The 18816-nt window shown below is 45.2% G+C and overlaps 1 long non-coding RNA gene and 1 pseudogene across 4 annotated transcripts; both read right to left on the reverse strand.

Moving 5' to 3' along the window:
• The window catches only part of LOC105448286, a 275446-nt pseudogene that overhangs the window by 36409 nt on the left and 220221 nt on the right, over positions 1 to 18816 (reverse strand).
• On the reverse strand, positions 12895 to 14636 carry LOC105448285. Of its 4 annotated transcripts, none has more exons than XR_974217.1 (3): positions 14548 to 14636; positions 14117 to 14438; positions 12895 to 14046 (listed from the first exon to the last, which is right to left on the reverse strand). It is a non-coding gene; the product is annotated as an uncharacterized LOC105448285 (long non-coding RNA). The 4 variants fall into 4 exon arrangements; XR_974219.1 differs by having other exon boundaries at positions 12895 to 13298; positions 13968 to 14046; positions 14117 to 14636; XR_974218.1 differs by having other exon boundaries at positions 12895 to 13298; positions 13673 to 14046; positions 14117 to 14636.

Raw genomic sequence — 18816 nt, forward strand, 5'->3', positions numbered from 1 at the left:
TATGGTCCAAAATTGGAACATAAGATGTGTTAAAGACGTCGCCATCTTAAAAACATCTTTGCGAGAAACGTCTAAAAGATGTCTATAAAAGATGTCTTAGAGACGTCTTGTGTCCCGATTTTGGACTTTATGTTGTCTGATTGTGAGAAGTAGTCGAATTGCAATTTTTATGAATCTTAGAATTCTTTCAATCTAACCAATAGATGATACATAACCTATCATACGTTCAATAAAGATTATATAGCTTTACAATAAAAATTATAACTTTGACTTACGAATTTTTACTATGTCAAATATTAAAAGATTGTTAAGGTGAAGTTAGTTTTAAATTTTACTATGTTGTGTTGTAATTTAACCTATAAAGTCATGATGGTCCACCGATAATACAAAAAATAGTAAAATATAATTCAAAATTGTATTAAAACTTAATATAAAATTTTCTCCGTGGCACTATAGAAAATCTGTAATTCTGCAGCACATGTTTTTCCCTCTCAAAGTACATTTTTAACCCTTCGACTGCTAAGATAATTTCGGCATTGAGCTTAATAAATTTAGTGTATCGGTTTTAATATATTTTTCAAATTAAAATATTTAATAAAATAATTTTTATATCTAGTAAATAAAACTCTCACTCGAGTGATGGGACCCTTGCAGATTTTTACGTGTTATTCAAAAATTACCGAAATATGGCAATCAAACTGTTAATTGCCAAATCAATTATCGCGTTGGTACATCGGAGGAGGATACACCCGAATTGATTAGAAAGGATTATAGAAAATCGGCATATGGAGAGTTCGTAGCGCACGTTACATCCGCGTTTCTCTGTTGGTGCATTATTTATTTGGATTCGACCAGAGCACGAGGAGATGCACGTATAACGAACACAAGTGCCTCTCGGCATCCTGAGACGTCCCTAAGGAGCTTTACTCTCGTACTGTATTACCGCAAGATTCAAGATACGTTCTATGAGCCGGGCCGACGTAAACGTCGCGAGAGACGGTTATCCTACATGAAGGATATACATAGAATACCGGTTTTCTCGAGGGGGTGGGGAGGGAGGGGAGGGGGGAAATGACGTCTTCAGACGCGAGTAGCGAAGATACGGGCAGAGAAATTCTATAGATTATCATCACACAGGTTGCAACGCGACCCCTCGTGGAAAGTATCGAAGGGCTCCCTTTGAAGGGCTGAGGAAGCGTTCTGCGAAGAATGATTATCAGATCCTCTTATGAAGTTACCCTCCTCCAATGTATATGCAAAACTGTTACACTCAGGAATATATCGAATATAATCGACGGTGCTAATTATATTGAACGACTTTACGCTTTTCTTCTTATGAAGTACATCTATATATGGTCTCTTCGACGAGCATTTCTCGCAAAACATGCTTGTATACGGTCGCGACGTCTCGCAGTTTATTTCCCGTAAGAAGCTTTCCCAATGTTGTTCAAGATGTGGTTGGAAACGACGTTGGCATCGACGTAAACACCACCGTAGATATTAAGATACATGAAATGGCCTGTGAAAAAAGGAATCAGTGTCTTTCAATATAAATCTCGAGCGTCCGAGCGACTTTTACGATTCTACAAGTTTACCGCGAGTATTTCGCGCGCTTCCTGTATTTTACAAACGTAGCTCGCGGATGTGAAAAATATAAATTGGAAGCGAGGATGGAATTAATAAGAGACCAATATAAAAGAAACAAAGTATTGTAACAGTTATTCGGATTTATAACCCGGCGGTTATGCAGCTTCGACGGACCTGTCGCAATTCATTTACCGCGCGCAACAAGCAAACGAAAACGTCGAACCGAAAGTTCCCGGAAGATCCATTCAGAAGCCGTAGAGAGAACGTAAGGTTTCCGCGCTTTTCTCCTCCTTCGATACGACCTCCTCGGTTATTTGCAGCGAGAAAAAGGGAGGACACACACAGGGCGCAGCGGGGAGGCGAAGGGGGTGGAGAGGGGGGGGGAGAGCGAAGAAACGTTCGAGACTAATGGAGAAGATTCGAAAGCAGCAGGAAAATAAGCAGCCGGGATGCTCGCGGCGAGAGAGATGCTTTTGCATTGAAATGTCCGAAGCTCCGCGCGCTCACGTTTTCCTCCTATTTCTGCCTTTTCTTGCAAGAAGCTCGGCAAAATGGACACTGAGAGATACGAAGCGGCGTCTACAAAACGTCTTTTCAACGGGCGAAAACGTTTCGCGCAAGCGCCTCAATCGTCTCGCAGATAATTATCGGCGCCGATTATACGTCCCGTTTCGATCGATCTCGCGATCTGGCGCGGATCAACGACACGGATCCGATAAATCGTCTCTCTCCCCTTCCCCCCCCCGCCCCCGCCCTTCAGCGATCGCCACGATGAACGACGTCGGTGATGCCTTCTCTGTCATCGGGTGTATAATCGCTGCCGCGCCGTCTCGCGTTGACGCGTAAGCTCTTCGCGCGAAAGTGTTGCATTATGCAGGAAAAACGTTAAGCAACAAAAAGGAAACGCTCGTACCTACCGCGCGCACTGGATAAACCGGCGCGGCGGCGCGGCCGGAAAATCGGATATTCCCTTTCCTGTCTCGTTTGCCCAATACGAGACGTTGCGGGATTGACGTTGAGGGATGCGAAAGCTTTGATAACACGGCACCGGGAATATCATCCCGACGCTAAATATTCAAGACGCGTGAACGCCGCGCCGCACACAATCGCGCGGCGCGCGGAATTAATTTCGAAGCTTCTGAATTTACGTTTGACGTTTTCCCGCCGGCTGAAGAAATTCCGCCGGCGGACGAAAAGGGAAACCTTGTAGCGTCTGATAAGCCGTAGATGGAAAATCGCGCGGTCCTCCCGCGCGCGCGCGCGCACACGCCCACCGTCTCCGCTGTGTTTTCATCTCCCCCCTCCTCACCCCGCAAAAAAATTCGTCGGCGAACTGACGTTAACGGATGTAAGAGCTCCGGCAGACGGGCCACGGGTTGCGAAATTGTCGGCCGTTTTGTAGAATTACCTTCATGGCTTTTACTTCCCGTCAAGGACGCGCCTCTTTGTTTTGCTCCGCTTCACGCGATATTGCGCCGTTATATGAAAACGACTCCACTCATAATCGCGCGCATCGTCCATTATCAAATCGCAAATCCATAAAAAATAATGAAGATAAAATGATGAATATGTTAACCCTAGGTATACGCACTGTTTTTTTGACGACGTCGTATACACACTGGGGTCTCGGGGATCCCATCCATATTTATTACTGTAACTCTAGTATAAATGGACATATTTCAATTAATTTTTTTTTCAATCGACAGAGAATCGACCAAGGAACAAGCCCATAATGTTTAAAAGTCGATAGAATTAAAGAGCTCCAAGATATACGGGTTCAAAGAAAAAGGAAAGTTCAAAAATGCGAAAAAATTTCGATTTAGCATCTCTTTCTAAAAAATCATATATCTTTTGTTTTATAGACCGATTTGAAAAATTCTTGAAAATTCTGAAAAGGCATACTTGAAATAGTAACAAAAAAATTTGGCGATCCGATATTTTAATTTTTTAACAAAACTGCAAGCAGTCCGGGGACCCCACGCTCACTTCAACTGTTCACTGCTCGATTGTTGAGCGACAATTGCCGCGGGTTAACACGTCTTCCTACTGAGGAGATCCCAAACTTTTTTTACAGTATCTCAAACCCCTCCCCTTTCAATTTCAGAAATGTCAAACCGAGGAAATTTTGCTGGGGTCCCGGGGACCCAGTGTGCACATCTAGGGTTAAGTTGATGTCAATAAGATGTAATGAAAATTAATAAATAAAATATATAGACTTAATCCATAACTAATTCCGGAGTCTCGAGATTTCGTATGCAAGGGTGCGTTCAGGAATTCACGATATATCATTTTATCCTTGTTATTCATCAAACGTTAAACAAGGATACAATGATATCTAGATGCACCTGGGCGAAGTTTCTGCAGCCCAAAAGAACCGATGATGTTAGACAATGAAATCAACGCGAAAATGATGGAGCGGCTTGTATCGATTATCGAAACGCCGTTCTTTGAAACGAGCGAAAGAAAAGGTTCCATTCTCTTTCGGAGCAGTTATCGCGTACCGGTCAATATCATCGAATCCGCGGGACATCCGCGTTACGTATCTTTTATGCCAATACGCGCAGGCGGGAGAGAGAGAGAGAGAGAGAGAGAGAGAAGAGAAAAAAACCAGGCGCAAATGACAGCGCGAGAAGAGAGCGAGGAGCGGTGCTCGGGCGAGCAGATCAGAGCAGATATTTTCCGCGCGCTCGCCGCGGGCTGTTGATTTAACCGGTCTGTTTTCCCTTCTCTCGGCCGTGCGCCACGACTCCGTCCTTCTAGTCCGGATTCTTTCCCTCTGTTCTCCTCCTTTTTGCAAACCCGATTTCGCCTCGGGCGATCTGTTTCAGGTAATACACACATGCCGCGTGTCCCTATCCCCGCAGTGTCCCACACGCGCCGCGTTGTCGCCCGGGGCGTCCACGTGCGCGCGCGTGCAGAGGGGAAATTTGTTATGCATTTCGTTGCATTTCGCGAACAGTTGTCCGCCCGGCCCGCGGCGGATATCCCTTACGATTCAATTATTTCATTAACCGTGTCTTCGCCTCTCAAAGTAGCCCTGCTCCGGCGCACCCTGCAGCTCTGCGTTCGACAGCCTCTCCGTTGGACTATAGGATTATTATCGTCGACAAGAAGGTGATTTTTCACTTGTACGCTTTAATCAACGACGAATCCGCTTCGAAGACAGATCGCCCTTCGGCTGCGAGAGGGATCGGGTTCGGTTAGGAACGCTTTATCAATGCGCGAAGCGAAATTTCGCCGGAACTTTCCACCGAGGAAATTAAAAAGTGAGGAACGCGGGGTTAAACGAGAGGTGCATTTAATTTGTTTAATGAGCCGCGTCAATAAAGGATCTTTCGTGTGCAGACGAGAACGGTAGCTTTTCTCGTGATAACAGAAAGATGCTGAAGTATCGAGCAAGTGCAATCTTTGCAATAACGGAACGTACGTTTTCTTTCTAGTTTTGCAAGGGCACGAAAATGGCGAAAATTGAGAAGAACCGTTTTTAATAGATCATAAGTCTTATATAATAATATATATTATTAAAAATATAGAAATGTGAAAAGAACGATATGCGGTTTTTCAATTTTTCCTATCTGCAGTTTTTCTGGTTTTTCACGATCATCACCTGCACAAGTATAATAGAATAATTCTTTCCACGCAAGCACAAAAAGATGCATACGATGCTTGCAACGCAGAGATACGCGGGCGCGAGATTCCCTACGAAACCGAAAATAAGGATAATCACTCGCCGCTACACCTTTCTATTATCAACTGCGCGAATCGAATGGGCGTGCTTCTCATTCATTTTCTCTGGAGACAATATTTATTCGCACTAATTGAATGCAGCGTCATTGATATTTACTCTGGCGCGCGCTTTAGGTACGCATATACATATATATATATATATATATATCTGTATATCCGACGATCGTGTCCTCTCTCCCCCCCTCTCCCCCGGTCTCCGGCGCCACGCGAAAGTATATTAAACAGCCTCGCGCGCGGCCGCGCGCGCGCACGCGTATCGATAATACGCCGTCGCTTATAATTGCCGCATTATTTAACGCTTTCGTTCGGCCGTTTAATGCAATTTCAGGAGCGTATGCGTGGTCACGATCGGCCAGCAGCCCGCCCGTCTGCCGGGTCCGATCAACGCGCACGCACGTGCATACGCAGCGCGGCGCGGCGCGGCGCGGCGCGGGCGGGTGGATGTGCAGCCCGGGTGCACGCAGCAGCCCTGGAGGCGGCCTCTCCGGGTCGAGGCGCATTGTTGGTTTTCCCCGCCGATGTTTGCACTGTCCCATAGTATTGTTACGCGGTGCGTACCCTCACCGTCCCCCGCGCCCCGTGGGAGCGACGCACAAGGCGAGGGCATCTCATATTAGCCGCTTAATTGTCTCTATTTGTCGAAGCTCACCGCTCGACGATTCATACCATGCTGCATTGGGGAGAGAGAAGCGGCGATCGCCGCACTGGCCGCTTCTCGAAGAGATCACGGAGGATGCACATATCGCGATCAAGGCGTCGCGTCGGAAAGAAGCGAAACGGCGGAATCGTCACGATTTGCGAAATCTTATTGTCGCTGATTGATATCATCTGTCGAACAAATTCATTTTGGATCGTTTTAAGGAAAGGAAATTAACTTAATTTCCTTCTTTTTTAGGAAGAACCTTTTTTGATAGTATTAATAAAACTATAAAAAGAATATTGTATTATTATATATATTGCATAAAAATAAAAGAGAGTGTGGCAACAGAGAAAATCTTTTATACACAAATGTGATTAGAGACACATTTAAATAAAAATCCATTTTCAATTCATTTTGTAAAGCTTTTTATTAAATGAATAATTCAAGCTGAAAAAGATACTTTTGTTGTATAAAAAAATATCCATAGTCATTAATATTGTATCGTAATTTTAAATATGCAATTGATTTTCGTTCTATTCTAATGAGAGAAGCTAGTCGGTTTTTTTATTCCAAATCGGCAGGTCAAGTGATATTTAACCTCGTATTTCCAATTGGAAATAATTATCGTCATGGCAAGCAAAAAGGTTTCAAAATATACCGCGAAAAATATGTCAGCGACTACCAAGGTACGGTTCCCGTGTTCCGCAACGAAGATATTATCACGACAGTAGAAAAGAATTCCGAACAAACGTTTCCCCTTTTCACGTCGCACCATTGTCTTTGTCGTATTGTGCGAGTTGGAGACGGTTATTTTTTTTCCAGCAGTTGAATTGTGCACTCGGTAAATATTTCAGTCTTTGCTCATTCGCAGTGACGTTTACTTTACATCCGTTACTACGATATGTAGTCGTATATTTCCTAAAAAATTAAAGTACCCGTAACCTCGTGCCGTGATACGAAACAAAAGAGGAAATTAAATAGAGAGACCTGGTAGTTAAAATTAAATAGAGGCATGTTCCACTTCGAAGGGAGAGAAGGCGAATAATTTAGAATATTAGTTCTTGTTTAGCGTGACGTGAAATTACAGCGTTTCTCTTCTCTTCACTGCTCTTTGTCAAATGAATAATTCAAGCTCGGAAAAGTTACTTGAGACAGAAAGAATATCCAGTGGTCATTAATACGAGATTGTATCGTGATTGTAAACATGGCACGCAATCGATTTCCATTAACGTTCTACATCCTCGATCGGATAAACCAGAGTTCTTTTTTTTTCTAGATTGACAGGAATTTTCAATACGACAATATGCGATATTTCGATATCGAGAATTCGTTTACGTCTTTATGTATTATTTAATAATTGCAAAGTATGATAATAGATACCGCGTGAAATCAGCATATATATTGGAATCGCGATAATACTTTGTTACAAGGGAAATGATAAGATAAGTCCGACAGACTCATCTCGTTCGGATGAGAGTATAACTTCGTTATAGCGTTTCTTGTTTCTGCTTTTATAAATACCGGGGCCGACCGTGGCGATGCGCCGTCGCAAAATCTTCTTTAATCTCGCGAACGGGGACTATTTACGTCGAAGACTGCGGATAATTCGATTCATTCTTACCGTCGGCGATAGATCTGATTAAAACGCAGCTTTGAGGTAGCGCGGCGATGATAGGTTCCTCCCCCCCCCCCCCGTACACTCAATGTGACCTTTATATTCAATCGGGCCGGAGAGTGACCCCGGTATTAAATCCTGGGGTGGGGATCGCACGGACGGCCAATCTACGTTTTAATCGCCTCGTTTGCTTCGACGGCACAAAGGGAACGGACGGAACGGGACGTCGCGCGTCGCGTCAAACGACCGAATGCTGCGTATATTGGCTCACGTAAGAGTACTTTCTTCAAGAATCCCGTTGGTTCGCTCTCGCGAGCGCGTCGAGGCGCCAACGCGTCGACGAGTGTGCGAAACACGCTACGGCGAGGTTGAATTAAATGCAGTTAAGGACTCTCGGCTTTCGAGGCCGCGCGAGTTCTTCCGCGAGAAACCGCACGCGAGGCTCTTAGGCCTCGCATTATGATTCATATGTGATTATTTTAATACACGTTTCTACAATGCCTGTCTCCCTTTCTTTCTTAGCTGATCATCGTGTAAAATATCCTATATATCTCGACCTCGTCGATAAGCTCGTCTCTCGCTTCGGTTAGTTAGTCTCTCCCCCGCTCAATTTCAAGGGTTCTATTCCGGGGCTCTCTTGCTCGATTGTGTTAAATGAGTCGCGACTTTACGTATGCGTATGCATTTCAGCGTGATGCCCTACTTTCAAGCCAAGCGGAGAGAGAACTTTCAATTGGAATTGACACACGAAAAAAAAAAGACAGATTTAATCACGAAGATCCACTCGTTCTTTATGTATGAAACATAATACGATATTGGATCAGAACGCTTTATAGTGCAAATTTGTCGAAAACCGGGCATTCGGCCAACGGTCACTATATATGCTCGAAATTTTAACTTTAATCCGACGAAATCTAAATTGCGAGAGATTCAAATGGCGACTGGAATAAAATTCACAAGTTTATGAAATATATAAACGTTCGAATAACGAAAAAAAGAGGTGGAACCTTCTAAGAAAAATTTTATTCAAAAATTTAATCAAAGGGCGTGCCGTATATAAATCAAGATCGAAATAATTTGTCATGTGGGAATTGCAAAGAAATTAATAAACTATTAAACTCCCAGACAAAATATCGTTATTAACATCGAATCGGCCATTAATCTCGAACACCTTCTACACAATTGAACCCCTCTGCACATCACGTGCCGTCAAATTTAATTACAAATTACACGATATCACGTGCAAACTACAGTTGCCAGGACATGTCACGCTACCCGGATCATCTTAATGACTTTAAATTAGTGCGTTAATTATGAGATGGAAGTAGAGAGCAGTGCCCGCGTGCAATTACATGGGGGCTGTTTCGGCTGCGGGCTGTAAGAAAAAAAAACGGTCTGGCGTTGTGTAAGTTGACAACGGCGTTACTTACACCGCGCGCCGCGGCGGAGACCTAATTTGCGATAATTCGCTCACGTATACAGTCGCTGTGAGCGGCCGAATTACATTCTAATTATGTAGAGTACCGCGGCGCGCATACCTGACGAAAGTTTCATCAAAGAAACAGCGAACGACATTCCTGCAATAAACCCTGATTAGATTCCAAACTGCATTACGTGGATTACGCAAACGCGCGCGTGCACCTACGCTACCGCATGCATATATTCCCGCGCTTGAATATCAAATCAGGCGCGGTCTATAGTCGTTCGGCTCTCCTTCATTCATTAATTTGCATCTTGCGTTACACCGCGCGCTACACAGCGACGATCTATTAATGATTACCGGCTCATGCAAATGCGGTCCTCGGAGGAATACGTGGAGGCGTCCGGAAAGTTATAGCAGCAAGTCGCATTCATTATTAACACGCACTTGATACTCCCCGTTAATCCGACGGCGCAGTAGACTACCGCGCTAATGCGATAACACCAATCGGAGATTTATGTAACTCAGCAACATTCTCCCCGCGGAGGATTCTGCGAGGAGGAGAGACTTTTTTTTTCTCTTACATCGCAGACACGCCGGAATACGGAACTCTTCCTACGCCCGGTTCTCCTACTACCGGTGATACCGTTACCGCGTCTGTCCGCCGCTGGTTAAAAACTTTTAATGATTTCCCGAAGATTTGTCAGCGTATCCGCGGCGCGGCCCGAGGTACTCGCAGAGATGGATCGCTCGGGCGAAAAATAATTAGCGTTATAACTCAGAAGGGAAAATCGAGAGAGCGAGAGTTGGCGGCCCGGGAGGGCGCGGCTGGTTTGTATCGGCGCTACATGTGATGGATTACAGCGATCAATGAAAGGTTGATCAGTCGGCTGATTGATTAGATAAGTTTCGGCGGTGTAACCGAACGAACCGCCACGCGAGTTCCCGACACTTCGGCCTGTCTTTCGTCTATTTTTCCTCGCAAGTTCTCTCTCTCTCTCTTTCTTTCTACTTTTATCTATCTATCTGTCTATCTCTCATTCTCTTTCCCTCGGCGGCTCCTAGTTCTCTTATTTATTCATGTCGACCATACCCACCCACGACACGCGCTACCAGATCCGCCATTTTCGCGGGTCAAAAACGAGCAACGAAAGTCAGGAGTCACGAGGGAGAAGAAATTAAGGTCGCGACCAAGAGCTGAAATTTTTAGCAGCGTCAATTCTTTCGCTACCCTCTCTTTTTCGCCCCGTACAAATGGAATTTGGAAATTGCGTGAGTCTTCGCCGTGGCGTTCGAGAAAGAAAAGTATAGAGAAGGATCCACAACGTTGCACCGTTCTGGTCCTAGATTCCTCCTAAATATCCCTGGGAAAATTCTCAGATCTTGTATAAATCCTCGCTAAATTTCACACTGTTGTTTTTCGCGATGATTTTGGTGGCACAAAGAGAAATCAATTAGAGGAAAAAAAATTGGCATCTGCAGTTGTACGCCAGAAATTTTCCAATGGAACGTTGCGTATGCGTTTTTGTAGGCGGAACATTTGCAGTAATCTAAATTTCACATTTGTTGTTAAGCAAATGAGGAATTGAATAGATACACGTGCATTCGTTTGCGTATAAAGTAATAAAATTTAAACAAAACCACAAACACGCTCGATTGCTCGAAATCATCTTTGCACTTTTGATTGTTGCATCGAAAGCACGCTGAAATGCATTCGGTAACGGTAGCGATTTACAGATCGTTGCTTTCAAATGTTATTCGCTTTCCGAGCATTCCCGGAATTTTGCAGAATATCCCGTGCGTTACCCTCCGTGAGTCGGGGGTATCAGTAGCGCGTAGATGTTGCTGCCGTTATTCGACGCTGCCAGGCGCTGCGCCGGGCCGAGAAAGCCTGGGAAAATACGCTGCGTCGTCCCCTCGAGGTCATTGATTCTGAACAATTTTCACCTCGCCACGATCTCTCAAGTCGGGCGAAAATTTACGCGGGGGTTCACCCCGGCGAGACCGACAACCGACATCAGGTCGGAATGTTTCCACCTCGCATTCGTGTTCCCTGCAGACGGCGTTTCCAACGGGTCAAAAATGAAAGGGGGAGGAAAAAAAAGAGAAAAGAGAGCGAGAGAAAGAGAGAAGACCGCACCCACCCCGGTGAGCAGGAACGGGCAAGAAATTAAGATCGCAAACCGTGACTGAAACTTTCAGCGCCAGCCGTCCGTGATTCTCCTCTTCGTGTTTTGCTCGCGAAAAGCGCGCGGTCCGGAAACCCCGAGACGCGGCGGTGAACAATGAGTTCCGTCTTTCATTCATGCGAAAATGCCTACGGCTGCATATTTCGCGGTTTAGCCCTAAAGAAACGAGGCTCAATCTACAACACGAGTGCTAAGCATCTTCTAAAAACTTCCTCGTGCTAATTGTTTTCTCGCTGGCGGAAAACGTAGAACGTCAACGTTTAGAGAGAGGATCGAAGACTATTGGCTATTGGTAGCGCAATTCCGTGTCTTGCTATACTACATCTAGACTATATAGACGGTCGCGACGGCTGCGCTTTTGTATTAAGCATTCTTATCGTGCCGCGGCGTCTCCTCCTCGGGAAAGAAGCGATTCGACGCGGTAATGCATCGGCGCGATCCTGAAACGGAGTCGCCTTCTCGCGCCCCCGGGTCCCGTAAATCCTGAACGCAATTAGCAAAGTGACGCGCCAACGTCGCCCATCCGAGTAAACTCGAAACTTCGTCCGTTTACCTGCATCCGTCTTGAAAGTTTCAAAATGCACAGCCAAATACAGCCGAATGGCTGGCGGTTTCGTGCGGAACCTCGGCACTTCCGTCGCGAGCGGCGAGGTTCACAAAGGAGGGGAATGTTCGCGAGAAGGAGAAGCTATTTACTGCGGGCGTCGAGCGCGCGCGCGGCGCAAGAAACCATCGAGTTATAGACAATCGCGCGAGTAAGGCGGGATAAGAAACGCGCCTCCCGCCTCGCGTAGGAAACGATAGTCGGACAGAGAAAATGGAGAGCTGTAGGAGCCGTGGAGGGAGAATATCCCGCTGGATATCTCCATCCGCGCGCTCGCGCGCTTTCCCACCCCTCTCCGTATTTTCCCCTTCGCTCCTTTCCTGCACTATCTGTCCCGTTCCCCATCGCGCGGTGTGTCTTACGCGGCGCGACTTGAGAGGTAATTCCTTTTCGCCCTACATTCGCAAATGGAATATTGGGCGCTCGTTTGTCCGATATACGCTCGTCGATGCGCTCCGCTCCAGCTTCCGTTTCGTTCACTTGAGCTCCACAACAAATCTATCACCAACCGGATTCTCTAATGTGCCCGATATACGTCACCGAGATCGGCGCCCTCGCTGTACTTTCGTCGAAAATTCAAGACTGAGCGTGCAGCTATTTCGGTTTTCTCCAATCCACGTTCCTCCTGTCGCAAAGTCGCGATCTAATTGCACGTGCGCTTGTCCTCTATGCCGGAAGCTCGCAATTCCTGCGTGGCGAACGTAGACACGAGCTACCCTCTCCAATTGGAATCCAATCAGCGGGATACTCCGCCGAGACGAGGCCGCGTCGAAGGGCCGGCGCGACGCGGAAACGCCGCGACGCGATATTATTCATATGCCGGCGACGCGTTTGGCTCGTCACTCCGGACGCAGAGGCAATATAACTTTTTACCCGACCCCTCCGCCCCGACTGCTCCCCGTTCGAACACTCGTCCGTCTGTTCCTCTTTTTTTTTCGCCCTCCGGCCACGGCCACGCGCGGTCGGAAATGACACCGGCACGTAGAAGCGTCGTGCTCTTTACTTTCTCTTTCGACGGGCGCGAAAGCGTTCGACGGCGCGGCGTCCAAAGTCAATCGCGAAAATATGTTAATTTTTTTGTGACAGATGACGTTAGTTTCGAACGCGTAACATTTTATTTTATTCCTGCAACGTTCATTACACTCATTAATTTACACGCAGGAAAACAGAATTATACACCAGAACACGATCCGGTACGGCTTACGAATAATCGACTTGTTACAACATGTTTAGCTCCGCTTAATTAGCTATCGTCATTACGCCAATTAGAACGGGATACGTACGTGCGGTACACATGATCTAATCATTGCGAGATCGTTAGGCCTACATTGACGGAGCTGCAGCCTGCATAACTGAATGATCCGTTTTGCCTAGTCTGGCAGACGCCGCTGCCGCCGCGACGCCGAAGCGCGATTAAATGTAACGTAATATCGCTACCTTACTATCACAACGTCTCGTTAACGACCCTCTTCGTGGAATAATCGATATGTCGTTTACTACGAGAAGATCAAACTAAATGAGACGGGAGGAGAGGAAGGAGGAGGGGAAATCCCAATCGCGGGGATTTTAATAGATACCAATTATAGCTTCGATCCGAATCAATTCGGATTACGAGAATCATTAATCGTGAAATCATAATGGTAATCCTCGACGTAATTTATGACGCGCGCGCGGGGCTTGTCGGTCGTTTCGCGAAAGTTTTTAGTTTCCAGCGTGGATAATAATTGGCTTATATAGATACAGATCCCGGGCCCCTCCCCCCTCCCCGAACTAGTATATCGAGCAACGTATGATGATAAATTAATAAATTCCCGTTAATCGCGGACTTCACGCGCGGGGCACGGCGGCAATTCAATTATCTTATGCTCACCCATGTAGTTTGTATGTATCCCTATGTAACCCACATCTTCCGCGCCATTCCACCATTTTCCAATTATCCCGCAATAATGAGATCTAATACTCCATTATTACAACGTGCCGGCTACTTTATCGCTTAAGGAGGATTAATGACGACGTCCGCGACTACTAATTTTATTATCGCGAGCTAACGAGTGTACCCATTTCGTATCCAGCATCGTATATACGAGGGAAGGGAGGGTGAGGGTGAAGGGAGGGGGAGGGGGGAATTAATCATGTAATCGCCAGGCATCCTCGCGAGAGCATACTTGTAGTAATAATTTCGCAATAACTTCGCCGGGACATAAAGTATCTCTTTGATTAATCGGCGCACGGAGTTGTACAGATCTACAACGTATAAATGAAGAAATGAGTTATTACAACTGGTTTTCTCAATAAACTACTTTTTAGGTTATACCTCTAGTAACTGCCGTTCAATATAATTCAACATCGCATCACAATTGCAGCAAACTGACGCAATTAATTTTCCAGTGAAACTTTTCGAAACTTCTCTCTCTCTCTCTCTCTCTCTCTTTGCCTTTCTCAAAAATGTACTTGTTCCTTTCGTAACTCTTTCTTTGTCTCCGTGTGTCGATGCACGTCAATGTACATACGTAATTACCCTTTAATGGACGTTAACTCGTGAATAAACAAATAATTTAATTCCACCATCATCTGCATATCCTTGCCTTTCATCCCGCAGCGCAGCGACACTGCTGTCGCAAGATGAGTTTAATTGTCTGCAATACAAAATTAAACTGCAGGTCCTCTACGCTTTTTAAATCGACAAACAGTTATCGCGGGGCGCAAAACTGCAATCGCTTGTCATTATTTTGGATTATCGGTTACCGTTAATTGACGGTCGAGCGCAATGTATCGTGCAGTCTGTTCCCGATCGAAACTATTATCGGGTCGACGAATATCACGACGATACCTGTCACGGTGAGAAATAACACGATCGGCCGAATCGAACAAAAGAATTAACGGAAAAACCGTAGGATAGTATCACGCTTCATAAATATCGCTACCCGTAAATCAATTAATTGACATGCCGTGTATATATCGGACTCGCGTTGTAAAATGTTTGCCGGTCGCGCACCGATTGTTCATTATGGAGCACAATGATTGATCGAATGTATGTACAGCAACCGTATCATCGCAATTACATTTTAATGAATAAACAAACAAATAAATTTCTTTCACTGCCCCGCGCGCGAGAGTCGGGAATTTTCTCGTCGGGAATTACCCCTCCAGCTAGATTGTTCGGATTACGTAGCACTAGATTAGTTATCTTAAGATAAGCAAGTTATCGCTAGTTTGGTAACATCCACGTTACCAAACAACAAACAAACTATGACGCTTGCACCCATACCTATTATCCATTAATGCAGAATGCAGAACAGCATAATTAGATGCGCATTAAGCAAACAATTTAGCTCTTGCGCTCGCGCAAATTGGCGCATTGGTGATCTGCATTGAGCAAATAACGTTGTTACTACGCAGGCGCGAAACGTAAAAAATTCATATTTTTTCTACTATCGTCGCGTTCCGTTTTTGCAGCTTTTTTTCCAGTATTGAATTCCGTATCAACAAATATCACGTGAAAGAGAGAGATATTATATAGATAGATAGATAGATAGAAAGAGTACAACAAAATTTCTTCTTACAAAATTTTGATAACCCCAATCGAACAATTTATGCAGTAAATTTTGCAACATTTATTTCGCGACCGGCCATTTTCATTCCCGCGCGGTTTCCCTGTTTTCCCTCGTATCTTCTTATTAGAAATTTTATCTTCGTCTCTTTTTGCATTACGCGTCCTTCTCCGACCGGAGCCGCAGCGGAGTAGTGGGAGGAGCGTGCTGATTGGGAGGCTAATCACGCGCTACTCTCCATTACATTAATTAAAACTTAGCTCTCAACTCTGCTCGGCTTCTACGTCACCTGCCGCGCCATTCGCGTTGTCCCTTTTCTTCCTCTCGTCCCGCTCGCGTCACCCGATGTTCCCGCGATCACTTTGTCTGCGCCCGTTCGTCTATCTATCCACATACGCCACCGCTTGGCGTGTATCGCATTTCCTAAGAAAATCATGCTTGCCTCCCGCGACGTGGATATGAATAAACTATTTAACTCGTTCTGCCACCGACATTACTTAATGAGATCCATTCAATCGAGAGCGCCTTTCTTCTACCATTGTTTAAATTCCTAACATCTCTTTATTAAATATATTTTCACAAAATCGATAGCTAATCACAAATCATTTCTTCAGACAAAACTATTTTTATTTATTAAAAACAATAGTTAACAAAATCGCCGCATACATAATTGAAATTGTGCAATTTTTTTTATGCTTTAATAAGAACAATTTCACGCTCGACGAAGAAAAGTATAATAATGTTAAAATATTGTATGAGTGGAAAGCACCTAGTATAAAAATACTGCTATTAAGATTTGTTTAGTTTGCATTTCCTGTTTGCTACTCTGGTTTTGCCTTCAGGAGTCGTTCCCAAAGGGTCGCACTTTCAAATGGATACCGAATGGAGAATTACTCTCAATTCAACGTCCACCTTATGTCCCCGTGTCCCATTGAGTTTTACAGTCGAGACTTGTTCTCAAATTGCAAAATCCCGAAACTTTAAAGTACCCCACACATTTTCAAACCAGATATTTAACCGAATATCCAAGTATCTCTACTAACAGTTTTTAAGAATATATTGATAAATTTATTTTATATTAGTTTTTGTATATAATTTATTTAATATTAATAAGTTACGAGTTGTGTTAATAATCAACTATATAACCATCGTTTCTGTTTTTGTAATCAGAGTCAATCCGGTAACAAAGGTCGCGAATTCCCCGAAATTATCCCGCGAATTAGAGCCTCGAACAAAAGATCCGCATGCCGCCTGGCAAAACCGCTTTCGTCCATTCGACGAAATCCCTACTCGACCCAATTCGAACGAGCGTCGTATCGGCGAGTGTGTTGCAGGAGGAAAAAGAAAGTATAGAAACGGATCGGAGCGGAATAAATAACGTTCCACCGCGGATAATGGTATTTATTGAATGTACAATTATACATCTCCTATATCGACGAGGCGAATGAATTGTTCTCGCGATTCTATCGCGGATATAGTCCCGCTTTATTTTTCTTTGCTCGTACATTCATCCTCCCGCGGGAGGATCAATAACGGCCGCGAAAAACAACTTCCCGCGCCCGCTAATGTTACGATTATAGCTGTACGTTAATCAAGCCGAACGATCGGCGCAAGAGTGCCCGCGTGACTATACGATATCCGATCTACTGTACTGTCTGTACTATATACAGGACGGGCAGTGATAATAATAGAACGAGACTAACGTGTCTTTCGGATTAGCCGAAGATAGCCGAGAATTATCCTGACTTAGCTCGACTAAAAGTTTAATTCTGAGCTATGAACACTCTACGCCCCGGCCGTAACACCCCGCGTATATAGATATCGCGAATATTATCCGGACCACGATTTAACGTCTTCGACGAGGATATACGAGATAGATGGAGAGCCTACTGTGTGAGGGACGGCCGCCGCGGTGGCAAAATTGGAAAAAGTGCCGATCAAACAAAATTAATTGGGTTCCCGCGGGCTGCAACAAAGCAACTCTCTCGCTTCGGACGAGAACGAGCCGCCGATCCCGAGGTCCTTCTCGGCCGCGAATCATTTCACGGCACGGAACTTTACTATATTCGCGGGTCGGGCCGCGATATATCGCTTTTGTAATTCTATCGCCGGATAAAAGATCGTGTTTGACTAGAAACTACCGCGCAAAAGTATACAGACGGACGGGCGCGCGGTCTATTTCGCCGAAATATAACGTGTGGACCGACGTGCGACGTGCGGATTTTGCGGAAACCGTGTTGGAAATGGAAATATAGGGAAAATTCTGGTTACGGGGAGGCGCGTGATCGAGCCAGCGCGAGGAATGTGTTCTTTTCTATAACGTGATCGAACCTCGGAAACCCGTCGTTCCAATTATTTTTCTATGGTGTCGGTTCATGGGGAAAACATGGCGGTACAATAATCTCGTTATACTACTGAAAAATGTCTCCGAAAATATCGGATAGTCCGCTTCATTAATTTTTCACTCAAAATTTGAAAGGGAGAATGTCTCCTTCTTTCTTAATTCAATGATACTTTTATTAATTTAGCGTCAATGAAAGATTTCGAATCAGACTATCATGTGATTCATAATAGTCAGGTTTTGGATTACTCTATATTTTTATTTTTCATTATCCATGGCATATTGGCGTTTAACTATTAAATATTCATTTATATAATCCATTTTTTTTTGCAAAACGAACTATTTAAAGTTTGAAGGAGGAGCCGTGGAAGTAATTATCGTGCAATAGTTGGCGCTCTGTAACAATCGGGATTGTAACTTACACATGGCTTTTATATAACTAACTGAAAAGCGATGCCTTTTTCACGCGCTGGATCATGGAGTGGAGTTCGTCTCTTCCTTCCCCTCCCTACCCCGACCGTGTTCGTTCATTCGCCTCGGGGCCCTCGGGAGTTATTCGCGAACAGTTTCTATTTAACATTTAGTCATACGCCCGCGTAGGTACTCCACCGACTACGCATTCGTCGTAAATCTTACCACTACACGCGCGAACACGGCCGACGGTGAAGATATACATATATCGATATACGAGCTGCACGCGCGAGCTTCTGCTCTCGGCTCGGTACACGGATCGCCCGTTCTCTTCGATCTCAAAGCCACCCCTGCTCCGGTTTCACGGATGGAATTTCAGGAGAAACGTTTTATACGCCGGGTGCTCTCTCGGCTGGCACGTCGCCTCGAGCGCTTTGTCGGAGGGCAGTTAATTAATAAAAGCTGGAAAGAAGGGGGAGAGCACGGGGGCGCGTATACGGGAGCGACGGGGAGCGCCCGGGCGTTGGTCCGGGGGAGCGATGGGAGAAGGGTGACTAGGAAAAGGGGAACGCGGGAGGAGGGAGAGGAGGGGCGAAGAGACGGGAGGTATAAAACGGAAGGTATAAAAGGATGGAACTATACTATCGTTTCATATCGGCCGGCCGGACCCCCCCCCCTTCCGGTCGCACTTGCAATTCAAACGAGAATGGC

Source organism: Wasmannia auropunctata, unplaced genomic scaffold, assembly GCF_000956235.1.
Source record: "Wasmannia auropunctata unplaced genomic scaffold, wasmannia.A_1.0 LD336088.1, whole genome shotgun sequence".
Lineage (NCBI taxonomy): Eukaryota > Metazoa > Arthropoda > Insecta > Hymenoptera > Formicidae > Wasmannia > Wasmannia auropunctata.